This window comes from Enhydra lutris, unplaced genomic scaffold, assembly GCF_002288905.1.
Source record: "Enhydra lutris kenyoni isolate GAN:26980312 unplaced genomic scaffold, ASM228890v2 scaffoldscaffold1, whole genome shotgun sequence".
NCBI lineage: Eukaryota > Metazoa > Chordata > Mammalia > Carnivora > Mustelidae > Enhydra > Enhydra lutris.
Window position 1 is genome coordinate 58,390,560 of NW_019154085.1, and position 25,989 is coordinate 58,416,548.

Sequence of the window (25,989 nt, forward strand, 5' to 3'; positions counted from 1 at the left end):
CTCTTTCTTCCAAATCACTGTAGATAACAGCATAGTCTAATGGTTTTCAAACATAAATGTGCATCAGAATCACCTGGAAGTCTTATCAAAACACAAATGGTTGAGCTCCACCCCCAGAGTTCCTGGTTCAGTAGGTCTGGGGACCTGAGAATTTGTATTTCTAACAGTTGCCAACTGACGCTGATGCTTCCATTCTGGAGACCACACTGAGAATCACCACCTGAGGCAGTGTGGTAAGACATTCTTAGGCAAAGTGAAGGAAAATGAGATTCTATATGTCTGTTTTAGTAACAAAGATGAAAGAGAGAGGCCCACACATTCAAATTTGAAGAATTAAACAGAATTGGTTTGAGATATTCTCTGAGTTTGCTGTAATACACTGGAAAAACAGTTTGAAAATTTGGGTGTGTTTTATCCCTAGGTATCCAAAATCCAGATGGGTATCCTTGGTGTCCATAACTTCATTAGCAAATCTTAGCTCCAGAAAGAGGCTGTGATCCCAGCGGAGAAAGACATCTTAGGTGACTTAGGTGTGTTGTTCCACATGGAGTCCCCAGCCCTGATAACATAGACCGTCACTGGGCGTTTGGCTTCTTTACAACTCCACAGCACTTAGCAGAAGGAAAACACTGGGATCTAGGTCTCCCAGTCCCTGCCATTTTTAAAATGGATACCAAATATATCTGATTCCAGCCTGAGAGCTTGATATCTGTGCTAGTTCATCTGTGAATCAAAAGACAAGGCAGCAACTGATTGAACAGGCTACAGCTTGACTTAGAATCTCAATGATCACACTTACGAATTACATGATCTTAGGCACACTTCCTAACTTCTCTGCCCTTCAGTTTCCTTATGTTAAAAAATGGGGGGAATCCAGTTCTGATGAAGATTAAATGAAATGTTGCTGATGCATTTGGCAAGGGGGTAGCTCATGGCACATAAATAGTGCTGGTGATTATTTATAACAGTGCTTCAGAGAACGCCTTTCCATAATTAAGTCTTCAATAAATGTTTTCTGGCTAGTTGAATTGTCACCAAGTGTTGACAATCTCAAAAATCAAGCGTGTGTATCGACAACCCCCTCCCCATCTCCCGTTTCCCTGCCTACACCTTAGCAATGACAGGACCAAGAAATAGTCCCCTGGGTTTTACTACCTAGGGCTTAAGCCTGTGTCGCTTTAAACCCACTGTTCCAGACCCTGCTAATGAAATTGAAAGAATGTCAGGCAGCTGGCCTCTGTTGTTAAGGAAAGGAAACCAAGAGATGTGGTCCCAGTAGGCATTCAAAACCTCTAGTATTCTTAGCTACGCTTATCTTGGTTTGAGCCTTTGTGAGGATTTTTTTTTTTTTTTTTTTTTTTAAAGCCAAGCAGTCCTATGAAACCCAGCTTCTCGGTAAACTATATAGGCACTTCCTGGTTACCCATGATATGAGAATAACCTTTAAACTATTTCCATTTCTGATCCCAGCTGGAAACAGGAAACGCATGGGGTACAGCTTTAAACAAAAACAAAAGAACCAAAAGATAAACCAAATTGTTCCAGGGTTCAGAAGAGGTTTATGCTAAGTGTTAGAAGGTTCACATTTAGCGAACCCTCTCCCAGTTTCTGCCATTCCAGAAATTCCTTTCGCGGGGGTGGGGGGGGTGGGTGTCGAGGAGGAAAGATTGTTACTAACTTGCACAGCACTGCCATCTTCAGGACTAGTGGGGAAAATTTTCTCAGGGTCAGTCAGATAATCATCTTCCTAAACACTTCATTTAAATATAATCAGATGGTTAAAAATTTGACAGCAGACAAACTGGAACAGATTTTTCTACTGTTTCCAATGTTTGAAAAGTCAGTAGACACAGCTTTTTTGTGGTGTGTGCACATTTAAAAAAATATTTGCTGATTGAAAAGCCATTTACAATAAATAGGAAAGTTTAAATAGCTCATACTGCATTGCCAAATGATGGGAGTAACACAGACACAAACATATTGTTCTGAAAAAAAAAAATTCCTTAAAAAGAAAAGTATGAATCAAATGATTTAGAAGTGCTGTTTGAGCAGATGGTGTGATTAACAACTAGCATGTTAGCCATCTCAGGAGCTTACAGAGAAGTAAACAAATGCAAGGAGAAAAAAATCACTTTATTCCCCCAAAGAGTATTTAGTTCGTTTCATTAGGAAAATTTGAAAGTCTGCATTTTGAAAGTTGGATATCCCTAGGGGATATTGGAAATAAGGAACAAGGGGAGTCTTTTCAGAGAAAGACCACGTCAAGACAAGGGCTGCTGCTCCACGCACAAGGGCGAGGTTGACATTGGCATTGTTATCCAAAATGCTGGCGGCACTCAGCGCCGCAGCGGAGTAGGAGGGCCAGGTTCTCATCCGGGCTCTAGCACTAACTGCCTTGGCGTTGAGGCATCCTTGTTCTCTCTCAACCTCAGTTTCTTTGTTTAGAAAATAAGACCGAGAGCCAGATGACTGTACAGCTGTGCTTCGAAAACTTTCATGTGCACCTGGGGACCTCATTAGAATGCAGATTCTAACTCACAGGCCTGGGGTAGGGTCTGAGAGTGAATTTCTTACAGATTCCCTAGTAACGCTGATGGTGCTGATCCACAGACCACACGTTTACCACCAGGACTTGAAGAGCCCTTCCAGGAATGATACTTTATCATCTTCTCATATGTCAGGTGCAGCTCAAATAAGATTAAAAAAGGACAAGTGTTTACCTTCCAGGGGTATATGACTCAGAAATGTGTATGGAACATAACGAATATGCCAAATGTTCAATTTATTTTAAAAGCAAATTAAGTATTTACTTACAGGAGAGCAGGGGTGGTGTAGTCAGTTAAGCATCCAACTCTTGGTTTCAAATCAGGTCGTGACCTCAGGGTCAGGAGATTGAGCCCACGGTTGGGCTCAGCACGGAGTCTGCTTAAGGCTCTCTCTCCATCTCCCTCCACCCCACCCCATCCCGTGCTTGCTCTCTCTCTCTCTCCCTCACTCTAACGTAAATAAATCTTTTTTTTAAGATTTTATTTATTTACCTGACAGAGAGAGAGATAGTGAGAGAGGGAATACAAGCAGGGGGAGTGGGAGAGGGAGAAGCAGGCTTCCTGCAGAGCAGGGAGCCCGACGCAGTTCTGGATCCCAGGACCCTGGGATCATGACCTGAGCAGAAGGCAGATGCTTAACAACTGAGCCACCCAGGCGCCCCTAAATAAATCTTTTTAAAAATGTGTTTACATTATATAAATTTTATTTATATATACATATATATACACATCCATAGCATATATAATTGAATTTTTTGTGACCAGGTACAGTGAGGAGAAAGGCCCGAGAATTGGACATGGAGTCTAAATAGATGGGGATTAGATAAGAGGGAGGTTGGGAGGTTCAGTAATCAACCAGCATTCACAGAGTAGTCAAGACTGATCCTGAGACATCATCAGGATTAAAATCTTTTTCTCTATGAAAGACACCATGAGAGAGAATGAAAAGACAAGCTAAAGACTGGGAGAAAATATTTGCTAACCAAATATATGACAAAGGACTTATATCCAGAATATATAAAGAATTCTCAAAATGCAATAGTAGAAAAAAACAGGAAAAAAAAAAAACAATTTTAAAGCATGCAAAAGACTTGTAACAGATACTTAGCCAGAGAGGAGATATGGATGGCAAATAAGCAAACAAAAAGATGCTCAACATTAGGCACGGGGGAAATGCAGATTCAATCCATAACACCACCACACACCTATTAGAATGGCTAAAATAAAAAATACTGACAACACTAAGTGCTGACAAAGGATGTGAAGAAACTGGGTCACTCATATATTGCTGCTAAAAATGTAAAAATGATGAAGACACTTTAGAAAATAGTTTTGACAGTTCCTTGTAAAGTTAAACATACATTTACCAATGCCCTAGAGATTCTACTTCTATATATTTACCCTAGAAAAACAAAAACTTATATCCACACAATAATCTGTATAAGAGTATTTATATAGCAACTCTATTCATAATTGCCACAATTTAGAAACAGTCCAAATACTGTTCAATATGTGAATAAACAGCAACTGATGTATGGTACATCCATGCAATGAGATTCACTCAGTAATAAAAAGAAACAAACTACTGATACATACAACAATTTGGATGAATCTCAAGGACATTATCCTGAGTGAAAGAAGCCAGTCTCCAAAATTTCACACTCTATGATTGCATTTACACAACACTTTAAAAAGATAAAACTAAAGTGACAGAAAACAAATCAGTTGTGGGCAGGGGTTGAGTACAAGGGGTTAGTATAAAGGAGTTTGGTGGGTAGAGGTAACTGTTCTACATTTTGATTGTGGTGGTGGTTATACAAATATACCCATGTATTAAAATTCATAGAATTACACACCCAAAAAAGTCAATATTACTGTGTGCTAATTATTTTTCTTAAAAAACTAACCCTTAAAACGTTAAATGGTTAGATTGTTTTTATACTTAGCAGAGAAGTGAAAAGTTTTTGAAAGTCTGATTAATAAAGTAAATGTTTCCTAGCCACTACTATGATATTTTACCAATAGACTATTACAGTTACCTTCCACTTTTCTATCTCTGTGCATAGCAAGATATTCCTATACTTGAGCCCCAATAGCTTATCATTTAAGTCTATAGTAACCTTTCCTTTTCAGATAATTTATAAGAAGTCAAAAAGTGTTTCCCAGTCCTTCACACAAGTTAGTAGTAAGTCCAAGAGACCAACTCATTACTGACAAGGACTTGCCCTCCAAAAACTTAATATTTTTATAAAAATAAACCAAGTTAGTTGATTCTCCCATTGTTTGTACAACATAATACTCCCCCAGAAATTTCACAGGAAAAAATATATATCACAATTTCTTTTAAAAAGGAAAAGACTGACAGCAAATTGCAAAGAGAAAAAAAAAGAAGAAAAAGAGAAAAAAGAAAAGAAAAAAGAAAGAAAAAGAAAAAGAAATTGGGCCACTATCTTACACTATACACAAAAGTTACCCAAAATGGATTAAAGAATTGAATGTAAGACCTCAAACCATAAATCTCCTAGAAGAAAACAGGGAGCAAACTTCTCAACATAGGCCTTGGCAATGAGTTTTTTAATAGAACAGCAAAAACAAAACAACTTAAGCAAAAATAAACAAATGGAACTATGTCAAACTAAAAAGATTCTGCACAGCAAAAGAAATAATCAACAAAATGAAAAGGCAACCTACTGAATGGGAGAAAATATTTGCAAATATCCACAAGGGACTAATATACAAAATATATAAAGAACTCATACAACTCAATAACAAAGAAGCAAACAAACGAACTAAAAAATGAGCAGAAGATCTGAACAGACATTTTTCCGGAGAAGACATCCAGATGGTCAACAAGCACATGAAAAAATGTTCAACATCACTCATCATCAGGGAAATGCAAATCAAAACCAAAATGAGATATCACCTCACACCTGTTAAAATGGCTATTATTAAAAGACTAGAAATAGCAAGTGTTGGCCAGGATGTAGAGAAAAGGTCATGCACTTTTGGTGGAAATGCAAATTGGTGCAGCCACTACTGAAAATAGTACGGAGCCTCCTCAAAAAAGTATAAATTCGACTACCATATGATCCACCAATTCCACGTCTGTGTATTTTTTTTTTAAAGATTTTATTTATTTATTTGACTGACAGAGATACAAGTAGGCAGAGAAGCAGGCAGAGAGAGAGGAAGGGAAGCAGGCTCCCCACTGAGCAGAGAGCCCAATGCGAGGCTTGATCCCAGGACTCTGGGATCATGAACCGAGCCGAAGGCAGAGGCTTTAACCCACTGAGCCACCCAGGTGCCTCCCACGTCTGGTTATTTATCTGAAGAAAATGAAAACACTAATTTGAAAAGATACTTGCAACCCATGTTCATTCCAACCTTATTTACAATAGCCAAGATATGGAAACAACTTCAGCGTCCATCAGTGGATGAATGGACAAAGAAGATGTCACACACACACACACACACACACACACACACACACACACACACACATGCACCCACGCACACGCACACACACACTGGACTATTATTCAAGCATAAAAAAGGATATCCTGCCATTTGCAAAAACATGAAATAACCTTGAGGGCATTATGATAACCGAAATAAATCAGACAAAGGAGGCAAATTGCATATGATCTCTCTCATACACGGAATCTGAGCTTATAGATGCAGAGGCATCTATAAACTGGCAGATTAGCCAGAGGCAGGAAGTGGGGGATAGGAGAAATGGGTGAATTGCATTTGTTTTAGTTTAAATAAATTGAATTTAAAAATAAATAAAAATTTAAAAATAAGAAGAGAAAAAAGACAAAACATACAGCTATAAGAAAATATTTAACCTCAGTAGTTGAAGAACTACAAATGAGAGTGCAATACCGTTTTTTTTAAACTATCAGCTTTGTAAAGAATAATGATATTCCTCGTGGGGAAAGTATGGGGAAGCAGGGCGTTGAAGGTAAATTGACTTACCTTTTCAGAGGTCAGTTTAATGGTATATAGCAAAAGCCTTAAAAATGAGCATCACCTCTGGGATGGCAATTCAACTTCTTGGAATTTATCCTAAGAAATAATTGAGCAAGGATGTTCAGCTTAGCATTTCGTTAATAGTGAAATATTGAGTGCCAGAGTCCTAAAATCCATTCCAGAGAGTGGGTCAAGAGACTCTGTCATTCTCTGGTGTGCTAGATGCTGCTCAGGGTATAATATTACAGTCTGAGAGTATAACATGATCAGAAATGTATAAGGACTAATGTGCATGAAGAATATACTGCAAGGGGCGCCTGGGTGGCTCAGTCGTTGGGCATCTCCCTTCGGCTCAGTTAGAGATCCCAGGGTCCTGGGATGGAGTTCAGCATCAGGCTTCCTGCTCAGCAGGGAGCCTGCTTCTCCCACTCCTACTCCCCCTGCTTGTGTTCCCCCTCTCTCTCTGTCAAATGAATAAATAAAATCTTAAAAATATATATATACTGCGAGCCAAATATTCAACTGATTTTAAAAGTAAATGAAATATTTATTTAAATTCTGTAACTTAGGGGCGCCTGGGTGGCTCAGTGGGTTAAGCCGCTGCCTTCGGCTCAGGTCATGATCTCAGAGTCCTGGGATCGAGCCCCGCATCGGGCTCTCTGCTCTCTAGGGGAGCCTGCTTCCTCCTCTCTCTCTCTGCCTGCCTCTCTGCCTGCTTGTGATCTCTCTGTCAAATAAATAAATAAAATCTTTAAAAATAAATAAATAAGTAAATAAATAAATTCTGTAACTTATAATCTATATATCAAAAAGGTATAAAATTAAACTACATAATGTCCAGACACTAAAAATAAAATGTATCTATATTTATCGACATAAAAAGATTTGCATTTCATATGTTTCTAATTAAAACAATGCAGACTACCAAATAGTACTATCTCATTTTACACGAAATTTACAAAAGGACAGAAAACATACATATGGCAGAAAGTCTGCCATATGTATTTTAAGATATTATCATAGGTTTTTCTGAGTGTGGGATGATAATTGATTTTTATTTTCTTTTTATGGTTTTCTGTATTTTCTAGGTCTTTTTTTCCTGTGTAAGTATATGACTTTATGGCAGAAACAAAATCCAATAAAACTAGTTCTAGAAACAACTAGCAGATTAATCAAAGGAAGTTTTCTTAATATTAATATTGTTGTCTTTCTCTTCAAGAAGGCTGCGCCTCTTAGGAGCTTAGAATCCTCCCTTTCTTCTCAGATTCCTCAGGCTTGGGGGTGGGGGATGGGTTGTTCCAACCATTGCCCCAGGGTATTTGGAGTCAAGTGGGCGATCTCCCAGCTCAATTAAAAGCTGATAATATATCTTAAGCAACAACCACAGGTAAAGACCATTCAAAGGCTTTGGGTGGGGACCAGCCACTCCCAATAATCCTGCTGCACCCTGACTTTTTCCTTAGCAACTCTCAATTATCTGCTTCGAAAGTTACTTTGGAAATGAATTCAGCCTTAACATCTTTCCGTAAGATTTTTGAAATAAAAAAATGCTGCAGAACCTTTTCAAGCAGTATTCCTTAAAACTGGGTTTCATTTAAAATTTGGAATGTTTCTATTTTTTCCAGGTAATAAAAAGTCAGACAGCAAAGGGAGAAAAATCTGTCTTTTTCTAAGTTAACTGTTTTGTTTTGTTTTGTTTTTTTCTTTTTAGACGCTGTTCACATTTCTATTCAGGAAAAAAGAGGAATAAATAAATTCATTGGACTATAGTATTTCCTTTTCATCCACATGGGTAACTTTTCCGTACATAGCTTGCTGCTCTGATGTATTTAAAAACAATCTTGCTATTACTAATTTCAAAAAATTTTTCAATGCGCTTCTGGATTTAGTCACTTAATTTCCAGTTCACTCCTAATACCTGGACATTTTGATTTATCTGTGGCAAAGAGTTTTCACATGTTTACAGTAATGTTTTTAGTTAGCCTTCAGGTATTTTAAAACATTATTTTAAAATCCATTTTGGCCAAGTTTTTCTCATCAGTGTTTGAACTTGATCTAATATGTATGTTCTTGGCTTTATCTAAATGTATGTTCTTGGCCGCTCCCCGCCCCCCCGATAAAATGTCGTACTTGATTGTGCTACGATTATCCAAGATCACTCATAAACATTGGACTAAACCAGTTAGTGCTCATTCCACAAACACTTTGTGCCACGTGGGATTATTCTACTTTGCTAGAATTCATCATTTGCCTCATCCTAAAATCTCATCTCTGCATTTCATCCTGAATTAGGCAGCCTGACAACTGACAGGTAGATAATTGAAATTTTTAATTTCTTACCTGACCTACCATTTCAACTTACCCAGTTCCACTGGGAAACTCATTGTTAACTCCCTGATCAGGCACTTCTTTCTATTTTTTTTATTTTTTAAAAATTTTTTTCATTATTATGAACGTTATACTGGCAGAGATTTCAAAGAGAATACTTGCATAGAAAAAAATTGGATGTCATTTCTAAGGATATTTCCCCTCACAAAGAACGATAGAATTCACTGAACTCTAGCCTAAATACGCCATTTGTTACCCATCTTTCTCCAATTATCTCAAGACCACTTATTCACACTGTCCCCTCCCTCACATATCACCAAGCATTCCATTTCATCCAGTTAATGGTTTCCGCATTTTTATATTTTGACCTGACTTTTCTCCCATTTCCCACAAATGTCAAATAGCTTTCTACTGATAAATTGGCTACCATTTTCCTCAAATAAATCATTGACTTCCCTTCAGTGACGTAGCATCAAATTCCTTTCAAAGAGTCTAGCTTCTTATCATGGGCTTTTCTTAACTTGCTGGTCTCTCTGTAATGTAGAAACTGCTCTATCGACTCAAAAAATTCTAAACCAGCTTCCTGATACTCTTCCTTCCTAATCTGTTCTCCACGGCCCCCACAGTCTTCTCATTAACAATCATAGCAACTATTTATCAACTACAGTGTGCCAACCGCTTTTGAGATATCCTATCTTATCCTCACAATGCGGGGAAAACTGTTATTCCAGTTTCACAGATGAGGAAACTAAAACTTCGGAATTCAAGCAAGGCACGGAGGCGGGCTCAGCCGGTGACAGCTGGAGTTCAGACCCGGGTCTGTCTGATGCCACCGCGACTTCTACCTTGATACCCTGATGTCATTCCCGCCCAGGCCCGCAGGCCTGACCATCTTACCTGGTTCATGACACTGCTTCAGCAGAGCCCCGCACTCAGCTTCCTGCCGGCCTTACTAACCTATGCAAAATGAGACCGGCAGGGGACTAACCAGAAACAAGTTTCTCTCAAATTCCTATTATGTGGACTTCTCTCGGGTCCTTCAAGTGCCTCCCAAGTGCATTACTTTTTTCTCTCAAAAACGTAATTCCTTTTTTAAAGTCTTCAGTGGTTCCTCAAGCTAACACTACTTTTCCCTGCTTTCTCAACAAAACTGGTTATTGATTTATTACTTTTCCAGTGTGGCAGCAAATCAATACGCCAGGAAGCAGTTTGTCAGATGATCCGAAGATTGCAGAACAATTATTTTCTTGGGGGAAATGAACGCCAGGGCTTCCTGTTTGAGAATTGTGGGTGATCCCATCTTCCCAGCCCTTCTTTTGTTCTAAAGCAGAAAAAGCTGGTCTGGTGACGACTCACATCACATTTCCAGCTTTGCCATTCCCTTGGGCACTAACTTATTTTCTGGCATTTGGAAAGATTACTCCCTCAGGGTTTAATTGCAATTAGAGAAACAGGTTGAAGAGAACATCAAATTGCATTCTGGGGAAAAAAATTTTTTTTTGTTAATGTGGAAGAAAGGAGCTAGGTGGTAAGAAGAGAAAAGTTATTCCTTTCCCAAATACATTTTATAGAAACACAAAGCTAATAACTTACACTTAGTGTTCCTTCTATTTTTGTTATTTGGCTCTTGACAGGCAATTGTATTTACCACTTTCTAAATTAATTATGAAATCAAAATGCTGCTTGGCATGTCCTCTTCTGCCCCAAATCATCTCGGCTGCCTCCAGCTGACAGTTGTGGCATGCGCAGATAGCACCCAACTGTGACCTGCTCACCTACCCTGGGACACTGACAGCCCCTCTTCAGCCCTTTAGGGGTACTGTTAATCCTTCTGCAAACCAAATCACTGCTGTCTTAGCTACCTAAACTTTCTACAGGGTCTCTCTCTCTCTCTCTCTCTCTCTCTCTCTTTTTTTTTTTTTTCCCAGCATTACTTCTGCCTTTCCGGTTTTCTGTGTTTTAAAGAAATAGCTTTTAGGAAATCACTATTCTTTTTAAGGCATTTTTGACTAAAAATCTTCTTTTTTGTCTGGTAAAATTGGAACTCATTTAAGCAGACGAAACTTGAGGTCAAATTCATTAATCAAGCACCTAAAAATTAGATTCAATCACAGATTGCATCTTCGCTTACTCTTCAGAACCCTAAATTATCTACTCCTACGTGCTGGAGTCCTGGCTCCTGGGAATGATCCCCCTCACTTCCTGTATGTCTCCTATTACATCATTATTTTTTAAGAATTTTATCCTGTTTTTTTATATCGTAAGCCACTTTAAACTTTCTTTGGAACAAAGTGGATATATATAAATAAATTAAAAGTCTGGAAAGGATCCTAGACCCAGGAATTAAGATTTGCCATTATTAGCTATGGGATCTGGAATAGGTCACTTAAAATTTCGGAGTCTCTGTTTCCTCATCTACAAAAGTATAGGGTTAGGATGAAATGATCTCTAAGGGTTTTTTTCTTATTCCGATCTTGGGGTGACAGAACTGCCAGTCAATGGAACAGATAAAAATCGAAGGAATATTTAAACTCCCCCAGGCTGAATAAACTCCATTGGCACTTAACATTCATTCCCACGTCCTTCCAGTGTGCTTTTCTGTACTGCAGAAGCTGCAAAGCTAAAAGCTAAAAATTACATTACCCAGTCTCCCAGCTAAGGTCCTGGATACGAATGAGGATAACAAAATGCATTTGCATGAGATTTTGAAAGTAGAAATGAAATAGGAACATTTTTGGTGCTTTTTATTGCTTTGGGAAACAATGTCATGGAGATGCTAGTGTCCAGTCTCCAGCTTCATGGCGGTGGGGTGGGGGGGGCAGACTATAAGGTTGGCAGATGTCATATTCCATGTTCTAGACCTGATCACTGCATTTCACTGGGGGTTGTTCAGAAACATTCATGAAAGCAGTGTTTGTGGCTTCCCGTGCCTGACTTTCTTAGCATGCATCTTATATTTTGTGATGAGATTACAGCACCTTGAGAGGGTCATGTCTGCAGTGTTCTAAAAGTCATTGCTTGTCTCCTGTTACAGCCTGATCCTCTGTTTTTCTACTGATTTTGTGAGTATCTACCTCCTTGTGTTCAATTTCTTTTTCCTTAAACTGTTGAAAGGGATCAAGATATTCCATCCCAAAATATTCTATGTTAGCATGAGAATTATTTTGAACTAAAGGCAGTTGAGGAAGAGCAGACACAGAAAAACTCTCTACTCTCCCCCTTCATGCCTAAAGGTAGGATATAAATTTCCCTTGGTGAAGGCGTCTCTTCTCCTCTCCAATACCAGGAAAAGACAATTCTTATCCCCAGAGATAGCACTGACTTGAACCTACATAAATAAGCCTTACCCAAGTAACCTTAACTTCCATTAGTTTCCCCTCATATAATCACTTTCCCGCAATTTACCACCTGTAGAACCCCAAACACTTTCTTCGTGTTGTCACTTTTCCACAGATTTATCACTTTTTGTTAAAATGATATGTAAAGTCTTGGGCCTCACCACTTCCTTGGGTTTTCACTTCCTTTTCTGTGAGAAACCCATGTACACATAAAAATTAAAACATTAACATCAAATAAATTTTGTATGTCTTTTCTCCTGTCTTTTGTCAGTTTAATTTGCAGGACCTCAGTCCATGAACTTAAGAGATAAAGGAAAAAGGGTTTGTTTGGTTTTTTTTCACCCTAGAGTAGTTTTTAATCTCTTTCTTCTGGCCTAATTTATTTTCAAGTTCTAGTTTCTTCTTCCTGGGTTTTTGCTAATTTTTTTTCCCCAAATATAATTTGTTTACATGATGCAAACTTGGTTGACAAGTGAAAAAGGTAATCAAATTGGTCCTTTGAGAGTTTTTTCAGTACCCATTCCAGCTCAACCTCTTTTTTTCCTTTGATCAAGCCAAATGCTCTTCCAAACTTATTCATCACTCAGTGTGATTATCTCCTGAGTGCTCTTTTGTGCCATGGCAAGCATGAACTCAGGAGTTTCTTTGGAAACTATTTGTACTATTTCTTTCTGTATTTCTTTGCCACCGGTTTGATCTGCTATTTTGAGTTTAAGCTTTGCTCTTTTGAATATCAGAATTAATATTTATATAAGATCCTGAAATATATTATCCACTCTATTTTTTAACTTTTTACCTTGAAATAATTGTAGGTTCACAAGAAGTAGTCCAGCGTATCCTATAATTTAACAAACACTTTATCATCACTAAAATTTTGGCTACTAACTCTCTTACTTTTCTGACACACTTCATGCCACATTATTTCCCTCCTCAAAAATCTGGAGTAAGAAGTGACCTCGCTGAAAGTGGCAGAGAAGGAAATTCTATGGCTCCATCCATTCAGAAAAGCAATTAATAGGGGTGTCTGGGTGGCTCGGTCAGTTAAGTGTCTGATTCTTGATTTTGGCTAAGATCATGACCTCAGGGTGGTGAGATGGAGCCCCGCATTAGGCTCAGCACGGAGTCTCCCCCTCTCTCTGCCTCTCCCCAGCTTGTGCTCTCTCTCTCTCAAAAAAATAAGCAAAATCTTTTTTAAAAAATCAATTAATAGCAGTGATAGTTGCACAAAAGATGGTGGTGATGACTGCACAATAATGTGAATGTAATTAATAGCACCATACACTTAAAAATTGTTAAAATGGTCAATTTTATGTATGTATATATACATTTACTATAATCAAAAATACTAAGAATACATGAGGGAAAAAAGCAACTTAATAAACTGGCAAAATTATCAATTTACTTTTGCAGAACTCTGGAAACTAGTCAGAAATTAACAACAGTCGGGAAAACTTAATGATAACAGAAGCTGCCACCCTGTAGTAAGAGCACTGTGGCGTTTCAGGTTGCCCATCCACCATTCCCCATCCCCGGAGCAGCACCCGTGAAGACAGTGGTATGTATTCCTGGTGTAGGTTGCCAGTGCCCAAGGGAGAAATATGGATATTAGTCTCAAAAAATCGTGGTTGTGTGTTTCCACTTTTTTGGTAGCTCCATAAAGGTCCTGCACAAGGGCCTGTCTTTGTTTTGCTTGACTTAGAGCAATCTTGGGGCTGGGGTGACTTCCCAGGCATTTGCCAAAAGCATTTAAAAGCAGAAATATTGGCCATGGAGCCTGGGGCAAGGGATAGCAGTCAGGACAAGCAACAAACAAAGCAGAAAACCTGGGGAAAAACCAGTAGGGAAAGGTGATACGTGGAAGAGAGGTCTTTTAAAAATTCCTACATACACTAGGGAATTGATAAGATCACACACATTCCCAGAGTGGATATATGCTCAGAAAAGTCCTGAAAAGACCTGAGGCTTTTACCTTTGACTGACCTTCAGGCTCTGAGCAAGCAGGAAAAGGCACAGTTGTAAATAGCCTGGCTAACTGTTCAAGAAATATTCCCATACAGAGCCAATTTTCGGATTTGGAAGAGTGTTTTCCGTTTTTCTTTTTGCCTTTAGGCATTTAAGGAAATTCTGTAAAAATACTAGATGACCACTAAACTAATGGAACACAGATTTCTGCGGCCACACACAACAAAGAATACAGATTTTATTAAAATAATTTAGAAAGGCCGCTAAACAAGCAAACAGCAACAACCCAAAACAAGACTCATTAACAAAACCCAAAGAGTGGAGAGAATCTGATTTTCAAAGTTATCACATTATAATATTAAAAATGTTCAGCTTTCAACAAAAATATTGTGTCATGCTAAGAAACAAGAAAGTATTGTTCGTTAATAGAAGGGGGGAAAAGAGATTAATTGAAACTATCCCTGAGAATCACAGTCATTAGATTTACTAGACAAAGACTTTGTATCAACCATCTTGAGGATGCTGAAGGAGATTAAGGACACCATAGACAGAACCAAAGGAAATCAAGAGAGCAGTATCTCATAAAACTGATCTACACATTCCATGCAATTCTTATCAAAATCCCAACAGTATTTTTTTTTTTTTTACAGATGTGGAAATGTTGATCCTAAAATCCATATAGACTTGCAATAGCTAAATCATCTTGAAAAAGGAAAACAAAGTTGGAGGACTCACACTTCCCACTTTCAAAACTACAACAAAACTACAGTGATCAAAACAGTGTAGTATTGGCATAAGGACAGACATACAATCAATGGACTAGAATTTAGAGGGAAGAATAAATCCATATGTGTACGGCTATTTGATCTCCAACAGGGACACAAAGTTCATTCAGTGGAGAAAGAGTAGTCTCTTCAACATATGATACTGGCAGAACTGGATGTCCCTTGCAGAATAATGAAATTGGACCCTTACTTCCAACCACAAAAATTAACTCAAAATGGATCTAAGACCAAAATGTAAGAGCTAAACCTATAAAATTCTTAGAAGAAAACATAAAGGAAAATCTCTGGATTTGGCAATGGATATTAGATATGATACCCCAAACACAAAGAACTACAATAAAAAAGATAAATTGGACTTAATCAGAATTAAAAATGTTTGTGCCTCAAAGAACACTGTGGAAAGAGTGAAAAGATAATCACAGTATGGAAGAAAATATTTGCAACTTATATCTCTGATGAGAGTCTAGCATCCAGAATATAGAAAGAACTCCTACACCTCAACAACAGGAAGTCAATAAAATAAAATGGGTAAAGGACTTAAATAGACATGCTTCCAAAGAAGATATATGGAAGGGCAACAAGCACATGAAAATATGCTCAACATCACTAATCATCAGGGAGATGCAAATCAAAACCACAATGAGATTCCACTTTGCACCCACTAGGATGGTTATAAATTTTTTAATGGAAATAATAAGTGTTGGTGTGACTATAGAAAAATTGGAATTAACATACTTTGCTAGCAGGAATGTAAAATAGCACAGTCATTGTGGAAAACAGTTTGACAGTTTCTCAAAAAATTAAGTATAGGATTACCATATGGCCCAGCAATTTCAATCTTAATTCTAAATTCAAAGCATTGAAAACAGGCACTCAAACAATCATAAATGTTAATCACAGCACTATTCACATTCACCAAAAGGTAGAAATAATGCAAATGTCCATGAAGTCATGAATGGATAAACATGTTGGTATATCCATACAGTGGAATATTACTCAGCCACAAGAAGGAAGTGCTGATACATGCTACAACAAGGATGACCATCAGAACCATTACACTGAGTGAAAAAAGCCAGACACATAAGGTCACAGATTGTATGATTTCTGTAAATGAGCTAATCAGAGTCGGTGAATCCTTAGAGACAACAGTAGATTAGTGGCTGCCAAGGACTAGTGGGAAAGCAGAGTAGAGAGAGGCTGCCTCTTGAGCACAGGGGTCCTTTTTAGGTGATGAAATGCTTTGGAACCAGATAGACCTGATAGTTGCACAATATTGTAAATGTCACTGTAGTGTTCAATTTAAAGTTGTTAATCTTAAAATTAATTAATTAATTAATTAGATTGTTAATCTTATGCCTTATGAATTTTACCTCGATTAAAAAAATCCCGAACCTGAAGTTCCTTTCCCTTGTTTGCACAATAAAGTAAAACTCCTCCCTTCATCTGGCATTCCACACTTTGTGTTACCAGGCCCAGTCTCTTTCCAACCTTGTCTCCTCCCACATCCCAAACTCATCAGAGATGTACTGGCAGATGCAGGAAACTTTTTTTCTCACCCACCTCCACACCTTTGCACCTGAAATGTCCTTTCTTTCTCTTTCCTTCTTTGCTTGCCTAACTCCTACTTCTTCAAGGTTCTGCTTAGATTTACCCTCTCTGGAGAGAGCATTTCCCTCCCCTAATCTTATTCTTTAGTTCCAGCTGGAGTATAGATTTAACCGTAGGTTCCCACAACACCCTTTGCACACTGCATTTGTCACACTGCCTTCTAATTATCTCCCCCTCCAAACTGTGAGATTCTCAAGAGCAGAAATTGTGCCAGAAATATCTCCTGGCAGTTGTCCTGGCACACAACACATGCTCACGAAGTGTTGAATTGATAAACTTTCTCCGGCATGATTTTTGCACCAAACTTCTGTTTCTTTACTCCAGCCTGCAATCTAATAGACGCAAGTTTCCTCATTGTTGTGAGCCGCTGGTCACCAGGAGCCCCAGGAAAGCATGGGTCCTCATAAACACATCACCTCGGGAAAAACAGGTCAGCATTCATGCCCTTTTCTAACGGATCAGGAATGCCATCTTTATTCAATGAATTTAAGGGAGGGGGAGAACAGGAGGGCTTTGGAGTCAAAGGAATAAAATTCAAGTTCCTGTTGCACCATTCTCTTGTGCAACCTTGGCCAAGTTACCTATCCCCTATGGGATTCATTTTCCTTATCTCTAAAATGGGGATAAAAATAACTGCCAAGTCTTATTCCCAGAATCACTTGAGGATTAAAATGAAATCATTGTGTTCACATAGATTGTATTTTTAAAATATTATAGGCCTCGAAGCTTTTCAAATCCATTCATAACAGAAATTTAGAGTCAACCAAAACTGACCACCTTCCCAGTCACAGTCAGCAATCTTTTTACAGAACACATATAAGTAAAAATTCTAACATGGTAAAGAAATAGGAATGATTATATATTCATCTTCATCATCTCCCTAAAATAGCATGATTGAAACTTATTCTTAGAAATAGCGATGTTCTGGGGAGTTTCTGTCCCACATACATGAGTAACTGAGGCAACAGGAAGGATCTGGAGATCTGGCTAATCCCGTGATCCTGGTGTCTGATCTTTGCATCGTAGGGAATGGGATGCTGTGGCATAATTGTATGCATGCTCATGACACAATGAAAACTGTGTAGACTCCTACCCAGATCTGACAGTATAACAAAAATCCACAAGAAAGCGCTTCGCAGCTTGAGACTGGGGTAAACACTCTTTAGAGAATGGAGTTGATTTTGCTGTATTGAGGAATATTGTTTCATACTTTTCCAATGAGCTGTGTTTTTAAAAATGTCGTTCTTGCCCTGAAATATTCATGACCCATTTCATGACTCCCACTAGTGATAATTTAAGGATCACCTTAACTTATCCATTCATCATAAAAACCTAGACTCAATTAAGATTGGCCACCTTTCCTAGCCACGGTTTACAATTTTTTCTTTGCCACTAATGGCTACCTCATGACGATAGTAAAATGAATATATAAAGGCAATTATTAAGTGGGTATTTTAGGCTCCTTTCATATTTGCTTGCTCTGAAATAAAAAACAAATTTAGTGTAAAGTTATTCTTTTCATAACCTGTCATAAGAACATGAAAAGGTCTAAGAAAAAGTTTTAGGCCATGTGCGTCACAAGAGCTTGATAAAGTGAAGGGATGGCCACTTCTCAAACTAGCAGAAATATTCTCTTCTACTTTCAGGTTTGAAATAGTCTGAAAACTGTTCTCTTTCCATCACAATTAAGAGCTGCTTATATTTCTTCCCTCTTCCCTCAGCCTGTCCTTACCCACAAAGCAAAGCATAACTAGAGAAAAGAAAGTGAAAAACACATAGATACTAACTTTTCCTGGGCAACAGCAGCTTACAAGTTGCACAGAATATTCTGAAATAAAGCCAACTTTCTTCAGTTCCAGCTTTGCTTAAATCTGTGCAATAGTAAATTAGTGACAGTGATAGCCTGAGCAAGGGACAGATGATGCATGAAGGCTAAGTAAGCCTAAGTTTAGATCCAACTCTAAATATTGAGCAATTACCGACTGTCTACAAAATTAATACTAAATTCTTATGCAACCTGGCACATAGCAGGAAAGAGCAGTGGAATAGAATGACCAAAGAAGGTGAAAGATGTATATTTTCTGAATGAGGGGAGATTGGAAGTTAACATCAAAACTGCATCACCTACAATGTTTAAATTAAGTGTTAAAGAAACTCCAAAACATGGCAGTTACGGAAGGCTTTTCCAATGGGTGCAGAATATTCAATCTCTGACTTCCTCTTCTAGTCCCCTATCCTGACTAGTCATAGCCACACTGGCCCAAAACATATCTTTACCCAGGTCATATCCTCAGCAAATGCCTATTCTTTCTTCATGACCCAGTTCACTTATCATCTCTTTTGTGAACCCTTCTTTGATTCCCCCCATGTTGTACTTCATGGTATCATAGGCTTTGTTCATCTTCTCCTTAAAACATTTATCACACTAAATTGCAAAACCTTGAAGTACTTGCCTATTCCCCACATCTTATATCTTTGTGCTCCTTGGACTTAGCAAATTGTCCAGCATTGAGCAGAAGCTCATAAATGTTTGTTGAACGGTTAATGGATCTCCCATACCTCCTCTCACCAGCAAGCTATCTATCTCCACAACAGTCTTGAAATCTCAGTTCTTATTTCCTACAGGAAGTCCCAGATGATAATCCTCTTTGAGATACTAACATAGGGAACTAGTCAGTAAGTTTTGGCTATGAGATCTTAACAGCATCATTAACTGTAGTCATGGGGAACATGCTAGATGCCTAACTAAGGCCAGAATGTAGGGCCTTACAGTGTTGGTTACCAGTGAATTTATCTCAAAGAAAACCAAAAGGTAGACTGGAAAGTCTACATATAAGTTCATGGATGCTCTGCTCTACTCAAGTGGTAGAAGAGGGTAAAACAACTGGACAAAATAAAATACCACCCTGCATGCTTTAAGATTCTTCAGCAGACTTTCTAGTGAGGATGTATGATGAGGATTAATAGAGAAGGGGGGATATCTGATTTGTTATAAGTTTGGGTTTATCATAGCAAATAGACACTGTGCTCTTCTAGCATGGTCTGTTGGCCCAAAGCATGGTTGCATTGTTTACTTTGTTCCTTGTTGTTCCTCATCCATTTCCTGCCCAACTCTGCCTTGCTCTGTGTCCTAGGAAGCTGCCTGGGATTGAAATACCATCAGCTGCCTTGCCTCCTGGGAGTCACCAGCCAAGGTCATAAAGCTGAGGGACTGCTGTCTATTTCCCCTGCCCCTGCCCCTCTCAGGCTTCCAGGACAACCCCTGTTCCCCATGCTTCCAACTCTCCCCAGACTTGTAATCCTTTTCCTGGTGGGGGTGCCTTCTATTTCCTGGAAAGAGACTGACTGATTGAAAAGTCACCTGCCCACAATTGGAAAGATATGTGAATAGTCCATTGATTCTTACCCATTTCAGAAAGATCACAAGCTCCGGTGGAACGACAGATAGTTCCTCCTGGTGATTGTTTTGAACACTGATAATTTGGCCCCACCAGAGACAACTGTCTGAGGCTGCTCCTCTCCTTACGACCACAACTGACCTCTTCAGACAAGAGCTGTGCAAGCCTGGCCCACTTCCCTTCAGTTCAGTAAACCTGCTCTAAGCACCTTTACTGGCTCATTGGTGTCATTTTTAACAAAGAGAGTGACTGTCTGGGGAGGCTTGTATGATTATGTGTTATCTGTGTCAGATTTTACTTATATTCTTTTGTTTAAAAACACAGTGGATTCCCTTGGGATTATTACTGATGAAGAACCACATTTTCAAAGATTCTTTCATTCTTGGCAGAAAAGCATCTCACCTGGTCTCTGCTCATTTTTCAAATGGCTTGAGTTTCTTCATTACTTGCACCTTCCCATCCCTCCCTTTCCAGATGCAGAATGCTCACAGCAGATCCCATAGGCACGAGGATGGTGGTGTCTGTCACTTCTAAGTGATACTTCTAAGTGCTTTTCTCTAGGAAGGCAGATTCTTTTGGGAGTTAGAGATGAAGAATGCCAAAAATTGCTTTTCAGATGTTTGGGGTTTAATGAAACACAGGCTATGCACTGCCAGGTAGTGCCAAGGTTCATTTTTAAGCTTTCCATATGTTATCATGTATTTGCCTAAAATACTAGCTTACGTTACTGTGCCTTTCTGTATTCCTAAGACTCCAGACATTTTAAAGCCCATTTTAAAAATATCCACCACCAAAAAAAAAAGAAAGAAAGAAAGAAAGAAAGAAAGAAAATTAAAGTCCTTAGGCAATTGCATTCAGGTAGGAACAAAGGATTTAATTTGAGGCTCAAAAGTAATTAGGCTTACAGGAATTCCAAGCATGGCCTGGTACAATACTCCTGAAAATCCCTTTGCACAAATGTTCTTCTCATTGTTTTAAAATAACAGTTTCATATATAAATAATATCCACTACCTCAACTGTATTCAGAGACGCAAACCCTGGGGTTATTGAGGTGAATAGCTATTCTCAGCTCTGGGTCCATGAAAACCTGATTTTTTGGAGTCTGATGGCTTTGAGTTAGTTGGTACTCTCTGGGTTTCTGTAACAATCATGGAGGCTATTGCCCCCCACCTGCCTCAGAGGGTCAGAAGACAACATTTACTTGTTCTGTCTAGGATTTGCCATTAGCAACTAATTAGTATAACAAGAAGGAAAGAAGAAATAGCACCACTCCTTTCCTTGGGGACATCTAAGAAACCAGGAGTACACCAGGTAAGGTAAGCCCACTACAGCAAAGTACATATGAAGAACATGTTCCCCAACACTATTAGAATGGCCAAAGAGGAATGCAGGCCAAAAGGTTTTATTCTGATCCTCTTCTTATATGTCTAGGAAAAGAGCTGATCAAAATGAATTTGAGTTCACTTTACCACAAAGCCCTTCTACATTGCCATGGCTAGAAACATGTTCATTACAGTCATGAAGACCACTGAGGTCTATAGCAGTGTCTTTCAAACACATTATATTATAAGCTAAATAAGCAGTTATTGAATCTATAAAACTGTATCTACTGAGCACTCTACCAGATATCAGGGTTAAGGAATACAGGTAAATAATCAAATATAGTTCCTGACCTTAAGTTTACCACCTGGCTGATTTAAAAGCAATCATAATCAAATAATATGATTTGGGAGATAAATAAATTCATGTCCAAAACACAAAGTAACACAGTACGGATTGAGTCCATTGGAGCTAAGGTAGACAACCGTGTTAGAATGGGATTGAAAGGGGGAGGCTGAGTGGCTCAGTCAGTTAGGTGTCTGCCTTTGGCTCAGGTCATGGTCCCGGTGTCCTGAGATTGAGCCCAGTGTCAGGCTCCCTGCTCGTGGGGAGCCTGCTTCTCCCTCTCCCTCTGCCTGCCCCTCCCCCTGCTTGTGCTGGCGCTCTCTCTCTCTCTCTCTCTCTTTCTCTCTGTCAAATAATAGATAAAATCTTTAAAAAAAAAAAAAAGAATGTGATTGAAATGATCAAAATGCTTCCTGTCATCTAATTTTTTGGTAGTAGAATTTGTGTCTCTCAAGCAAAACCCAGCCCTCCTCCCAGTTCCTTCAGGAGCTGCAGTTTTATTCCTTTTCTTCAGGAAAAACTAAGCTGTCTGGGATGCTCAGTTTAGGTAAATGGCCTTTTTAAAAAAAATTTTAAAAATAATTCTACTTTATTTAGAACCCAATGCAAGTTGTCCCAGACCTAAGGAAATAGTTTTCAAAGTATATTTTAAGGGTCTCCTACATCAAAATCAACTGAGTGCATGTTAAAATTCAGTTTTCTGGAATGTACCACCCCCAAGACCTACTAAACTAAGCTGGTGGAATAGCTCAAGAATCTTAATTTTATTAAGTATCCCAGGCTACTATGCTTCTGACACCTACAGTTTGGGAACCACCAGTTAAGGACCTGTGCTGATTTGGGGGACATCTTCCTAACCTTATTCTTACTAATGAAATCTGTATTAAGAATCATCCCAGTTTAAAAATTATCCCTGCTAAACCCTCCTACACTGTTGGTGGGAATGCAAGCTGGTGCAACCACTCTGGAAAACAGCATGGAGGTTCTCAAAAAGTTGAAAATAGAGCTACCCTATTACCCAGCAATTGCACTACTGGGTATTTACCCTAAAGATACAAATGTAGTGATCCAAAGGGGCACGTGCACCCGAATGTTTATAGCAGCAATGTCCACAATAGCCAAACTATGGAAAGAACCTAGATGTCCATCAACAGATGAATGGATAAAGAAGATGTGGTATATATATATATAATGGAATACTATGCAGCCATCAAAAGAAATGAAATCTTGCCATTTGTGACGATGCGGTTGGAACTAGAGGGTAATATGCTGAGTGAAATAAGTCGATTGGAAAAAGACAACTATCATATGATCTCCCTGATATAAGGAAGTGGAGATGCAACGTGAGGGGTTTGGGGGGTAGAAAAAGAATAAATGAAACAAGATGGGATCGGGAGGGAGACAAACCATAAAAGACTCTTAATCTCACAGAACAAACTGAGGGTTGCTGGTGGGGAGGGGTGTCGGGAGAGGGTGGTTGGGTTATGGACATAGGGGAGGGCATGTGCTATGGTGAGTGCTGTGAAGTGTGTAAACCTGGCGATTCACAGACATGTATCCCTGGGGCTAATAATACATTATATGTTTATAAAAATTTTTTTTAAATTAAAAAAAAAGACACACACACAAAAAATTATCCATGCTAGTTACCTCTTTTCTTTTAATTATTTATTTATTTGAGAAAGAGAGAGAGAGCAAGCAGGGAGAGGGGTGGGGGGGGGAGAGAATCTCAAGCAGACTCCCACTAAGCACAGAGCCTGACCCAGGCTCCATCTCAGGACCCTGAGATCATGACCTAAGCCAAAACCAAGAGTCGCATGCTTAACTGACTGAGCCACCCAGGCACCCCTAGCTATATTCTTTCCTATGCTGCAGGAATTATTAGCCCCAGGCCCTTGGATTTCTACAAAATCCGTGGATGGGTTTCGAGACAAAAACCCCTAAATGTGTGTGCAAAATTGCGCGCAGGCATATATGCTTTTGTCAGGGGTAAGATTCCACAGATATTCCGTAGGTAACTTTAGATTATCAAAGGAGCTCAAAGACACAAAATAGCCCACCACTTTATGGAAGTGATCATATGTAAACTGTAGTTCCCAGTTGTTGAAATTTCCCTCTGGAATCAGTACACACATAGATACTAAGCAACCTAAGCAACAGAATTCTCAAGCTAGGAAAATGACTCGACGTTTATTGAGCACCGTGGCTGACTACGGTGCAGTGAATACATTCATTTCTCACAACACCTCTTTAGCGCCTATGAGTGGGGAGTAGCACTATTGCTCTTTATATCTCTAATAACAATAGTTTATTGAGCACTTACTATTGGCCAAGTTTATTCTAAGCACTTTGCATATAGAAGCTCATTTAAATCTTACAACACCTCTCTATAAAGGGCTTTCTGCTATTCCCTCCTTTTATAGATGAGGAAACCAAGACTTTACTTGAAGTCCTCTTCCCTCCTCTCTGCATCCTTAATAACAATAGTAGCAATAATAATAATAATAATAATAGCTAACTTTCACTGAACTCTTATGTGCCAGGTGCTAGGCAAAGCACTCGTTCCATGGAAGAGGAAGCCAAGGCCGGAAAATGGTAAGTAGCCTTCCCAAAGTCACGTAGCCAGCAAGCAGTAGGCTGAGCCAGGATTCAAATTTCACTCTGGCCAGAGAGCCCACACCTAGCCATGCTTCCTATTGTCAAAGTTCTGACCTCTGCCTTACTGAGGAATTACTGATTTGGGGGGCCTAAGTTTCCATGGGTACCCACCTCTAGTCCAGTGGGTTTCCTTTCTTTCCTCTTTTCAAAGCTCCGTTCACACTGCAGGCTGCTGGGAGTAGCTCCAAGTCTCCACAAGCATCCGTATGGCCACCTTAAGTCACAGATGGGTCCCAGGTGACAGTGTGCCCAGCCACCCTGGGCTCTACCTCAGTTCCCAGACCACACAAGGTCACACCAGTTGCTCTGGGATGTCGGAGCTCTCAGTTACAATCACAGACCCAATAGGACCCGACAGCCTGGCTGGCTTGCAGGAGAACGGGACAGTATCGCATTTCAAATATTGCCTCTGCCTCCTCCTTGGAGACCATTCAGAGCCCGGTTAAAAAAATACAGTCACGACTCTCCTCAGGCCGGGGCTGTTGACTTTGTTAGGTGAGATCACTTGAGGAATATAAAAAGCAAGAGAAAGAGTGGCAAAGAGGAAAAACAATAGGTCACGCAGAAGTCACAGAGCTGCGGAGAACAGCCCGGCCACGGTGCTCTGCTCAGTTTAAACGTAGGGTTTAAGAGCCTAAGGCATTAATCAATTCCTTTTAATCCCTTCCCAACTGTACAATGTTTACTTACACAGTGGCTTTTAATTCAGCATGTGTGTGTGTGTGTATGTGTGTGTGTAAAAGAGGCTAAACTATGACTCAAAAAATCTTGACGGTAGCCAACGTTCCCGGGGACCAGAGTACACACAGCAAAGGCTTTGTGTTCTGAGCACACAACGTTTGTGTGGCTGACCATCAGTGATACCGGGCTTTTAATGTTAGGCAAGACTTTTTCCTTCCTTTACTCACCACTTAGCGACTGTGCTGATTCAACGTTTTATAGATGCATAAATTTTCCTTTAGAAGCTGTGCCGAGAATGTGTGCCTCTCTGGGCCAGTTTCTTATTGAAATCAGATGATGCAGACAGGATGCGCTCACATTTCAGTGAGAGGCTGCCCCCTAGTGAAAATCTGCTGCTACACAGTCCACCTACGAATTTATTATGGTGAGCACTGCAGAGGTTTCTGGACACAAAGGAGAAATGTCCTTCAGTTGCCAGGGATGTGACAGCATTGTGTAATTTAACCATCAATCAGGTGTTGCTTTCCTTTCAACTTTCCCCTGCCTATTTTTGTTAGTTTCAGTTTTTAGTTCTCTAAAGTTTCCTTTGATATTTCAAGACGTCTTTTTAAATACATACACAAAATAAAAATGAAAATATAAATAAAACATAGTAAAATATAAATAAAAATATCTTTGTGAAACCAAGTGAAAGATGATGACCAGTGCCCTTTCCTTGTTGTCTTGATGGTGAGCTGTATGGGTAATTCCATTTCTACTTACCGCATTTGGCTATTTCATGGTATTCTTTCCTATCTAGGGCAGCTACGTAAAGTAAATGATTTTTGCTTTTAGGAGGTGACTGTATCAGCATTCAAAAAACTTTAGTGTTCAATGTCTCTATTTTTAATTGAAGCCTAGCGTTTGTCCTCAAATGCAGGTCTATGAAACAATTTGGATGAGGCATTTTTGCATCGTGCATAACAAGCCTTAAATCAATACTACTATTACTACAAAATTCTCCATTTTAGACAAAAAGTACTTTGACTGTTAAACAAGAATACAGTT